Source organism: Carassius auratus, chromosome 28, assembly GCF_003368295.1.
Source record: "Carassius auratus strain Wakin chromosome 28, ASM336829v1, whole genome shotgun sequence".
Lineage (NCBI taxonomy): Eukaryota > Metazoa > Chordata > Actinopteri > Cypriniformes > Cyprinidae > Carassius > Carassius auratus.
In genome coordinates, this window is record NC_039270.1 from 26,506,421 (window position 1) to 26,510,212 (window position 3,792).

At 37.1% G+C, this 3,792-nt stretch overlaps 1 pseudogene; it reads right to left on the reverse strand.

Moving 5' to 3' along the window:
- Positions 1-654: 654 nt before the first annotated feature.
- LOC113047677 (guanine nucleotide-binding protein G(I)/G(S)/G(O) subunit gamma-13-like) lies at positions 655-2,899 on the reverse strand (annotated as a pseudogene).
- Between the last annotated feature and the right edge of the window lie 893 nt (positions 2,900-3,792).

The window sequence follows — 3,792 nt, forward strand, 5'->3', positions numbered from 1 at the left end:
AGCCTTGGCCAGTGCACAACTCTCCGTTGCATATCCATTCAATGTTTAAGGGTGCTGATGGTTTACTTGTCCCTCACAACACACATACATTCTTTTTAAGGAAATTGTGTACAAGGCAGTATTCGATGTGAACTGGCAAGATGCAATTTTTTTTAATCCTTTAGCTTTCAAGGAAGGAAGGGTGCAGTTGAACAACAGCAGGTCCATTGTAGCTTCTAAAGCAGTCAGCGCCGACAGCTTCGGTAGTGAATCAACCATAAATAAATAAATTAATGCTCATAAATAAGTTAATAAATTAAAATGATCTTAACATGTTTAAAAATGGTCTGTAAGTGAGAGTGCTGAAGTGTGGTGTAAATAGTGCACGGGCCTGCAGGGAACTGAACAGCTGCATAACAGAGGGAAACTTACAGATTTGCTGCCTTTGCCTTTTTTGAGCCATTCTTTTGCCATTTGCATTTCGCCTCTGTCATGCGTATGTTGTCTAACAGGCCTTTTCTGGCATTTCCATGTCGACACTGACATGCTGAACTCAAGATCAAGCATGCAAGCACGGCGACAACACTGAAGTCGACCAGGCAAGAGAAATTCCACTAACTGCATATAAAGATATATCGATGTTATAAATATCAAGTTACGCATGTCAAAGTGTCAAATTCTGCAAGTGACTATATAGAGCTAATGTGTGTGTGAGTGTGTTTTTTTAGTTGTGCAGTGGATGCTAAACTGCGGTACATTCATGGTGAGGGAATGAAACAGAAAGAGCAAGCGCCGTGTGATCCTGTCAGGCTGGTGGAGGCTCAGACGGAGAGCTGGGGCGACCGCTGCTGCTGCTGCTGCTGCTGCTGCTGCTTCTCTTTATAGAAGCACACACTTGCCCTTCTCCACCCATGGATTGTTCTTCATCAGCTCAGGATTCAGGAAAGGGTCCTCAGGCACACACTCCTCGATCCACTTCACCAGGCTGAGGAGAGAAAGAAAGACACAATGATAAGTGCGTGATCTATTTAAAGTAACAAGCCTTGCATTGAGTACTATTTAGGAGTGAATAGAGCAGAGATTGTGTGACTTTGAACATGGATGCTGAGTGTTAAGGAATCAGGGCCATGCAAGATCACACCCATGTTGAACAAATGATAAATGAGGGTGATAATCGCATAACTTCTTTGCTGAAGCACCCATCCCATCACGGGCGATTAATTAGAAATGGTGTGTCAAAGACGAGAGGGATATTCTTAGACTCCATCCAAACCCAGATGCAATTAAGTCATCATGACCCAACATTATGTCTCCACAAGTGCTTATTCAGCTAAACTGCACAATAACACTGAAGGAACCAGTATGCTGGAGTAAACTGGGCTTTGCACTACTGGCCGGTAAAAGGTCATTTCTAAAAGAGAAATTACTATGGTGAATATTTCAGGAAGAGAGCCCTGGGACGCAGGGAAATGAGATGTCACTGTAATGTGACAGTGGAGGGTGTGACTAAGAGCCACGCTTGCTCTCAAATTGGAGAGTAAAGCACCAGAGATCTGAGAGCATTAGCTTTGTCCTGAACAATCACCAAGAGGACCTGGCCTCTGGGCAGCCTAATTTGTGACACCGAGGTGAACCTGAAAATTCAGAAATAACTGCAGTGAGTTCATGGTGGCATAAGGGTTATTCAATCAGGAAACAGATCCACTGACAAACCTGATTACACTCCACAACAGGAACTATGAGGTATGGGGATTGGATAAGTTAGGCCAAAAGCACATTTTTTTTTTTTTTTGCATATTAGACAACTATTTACCAAATGATAAACAGAGAGACAATAAATACTAACTCAAGCTATTTTATTATTATTATATTAATTATTTACCTGTATTACTTATAGTCACCTCCAGTACTTATCTTAAAGCTACAGCAAAAAATAGTCTGTTACAACAAAAAAGTGGGACAGACAACACAACAATATTAATATATATTGTTTAGGTTTTATGTTGACCATATACACTACCATTCAAATTTGACTACCAGTAAAGACATTTCACATTATAAAAAAGATCTCCAATAAATGCTGTGCTTTTGAGTTGTTTCTTTTCTAATCCATTGCGGTTTTCCAAATCATATAACAAGCAACTGTTTGCGAAATTGATAAGCAGCCATTCAGCATAAATAAAATGGATTTCTGAAGATCATGTGACGCTGAAGACTGAAATAATGACGGCTGAATATTCAGATTTGCCATCTTAGAATAAATAGAATTTTAAATATATTAAAATAGAGCATTTCAATTCTATTTTAAATTCTAATTCTGTTTTACAATATTTTTTACATTTTAACAAATGAATGCAGCTTTGCACTGTAGTTTAAAACTGAAATATTGCCCTTTAAAGTGCACTTTTTTAAAGAGTCACAAAATTGCTCCGAATTAACCTATAGTCTTAATTAGCATTAGTACGCTAAAAGAGAGAGGTCACAGATTAATATGATAAATTAACATATAGAACTAATATATTGCCAAAACAACCACTGTATAGTTTAGAAGTCCATCATTACAAAACATCGACTAGTCAATGCCATTTTTACCATTTACAATCAAGTATTTGTGTAATAAAAGGACAGAATACATGGGTGACGTTCTAATGACTTGCTGTTAGTTTCTCTGTACGGAGATTATGTGACGAAAAGCAACAAAAATAGAAGGAGGGTAGAAGAAGTCATTATCTTCTCTGTTTGTGATGTGGGGCGACAGCCGTTAAAATATATGGGTTGGAACAGAGACTATCACAGTGTGAAGAACAAAAAGCGCACACTCACTCTGTCACTGTCTTTGAGGATTTCTCCCGTTTGAAGGCCAGCTGGTACTTGAGGCTTTCTACTCCTTCTTCATCTGGGGCAAGTCCATCTCATCCATGACTGCGGCTTGATGTGGAGCTGATCAAACTAACCTAAACAAGAAAGAAGACGGTTTTGCACATTGTGTCCTAAAACAGATGCTTGTACTCAAATTGCTTTTAGTGGATCTTTTACATGACTCAGTGATTCTTTCAATAGCCACCCAAAGGAGTTTTTAGACAGGTGAATTGTGCAGACTCAAAACGTAAATGTAACATAGCCGATTTTGATTTATCTTGAACAGCTGATTTTGCATTAATCGATGAGGTTTGCAATTAATATTCTTGCTAAATAAGCACCTGACGCTATTTGTATGTATAATGAACTTTATGAATGTGATTTGTTATGTATAAGGATTTATGAATGTGATTTGTATGTATAAGGATTTATGAATGTGATTTGTATGTAAAAGGATTTATGAATGTGATTTGTATGTATAAGGATTTATGAATGTGATTTGTATGTATAAGGATTTATGAAATGTGATTTGTATGCCCATGCTGAACTCTTTAAATATGTTCCATGATAGGAAAATAAACAACGAAACCGCTTTTTTGTAATGTTTATTTCAGTTGCTTTGACTACCATGATCATTTATTTTGGGCTTTTCCAGCAATTACTGGTATATTTGATTCATTAATTACATTGTTTCTTTTTTTATTTGACTGCTCTTGTTTTTTTATTTCACAAAGGTGAAAGTGTATGGTTATAACCTTAAAAGTGCTGTTTCCTATCTATTCTATACTTTAAAAATATGTTTTATTAATGCAGTCTAATGTCAATAAGGCTAATTCAATGCTAAATTTTTGTTAAATAGTTGTCACCACAGCTTAGATTACCGGACAAAACATTTCAACAACTGAATATACTTTAACCGCAGATATTCTGTTTTTCTCCCCTCCCTATTTTGTT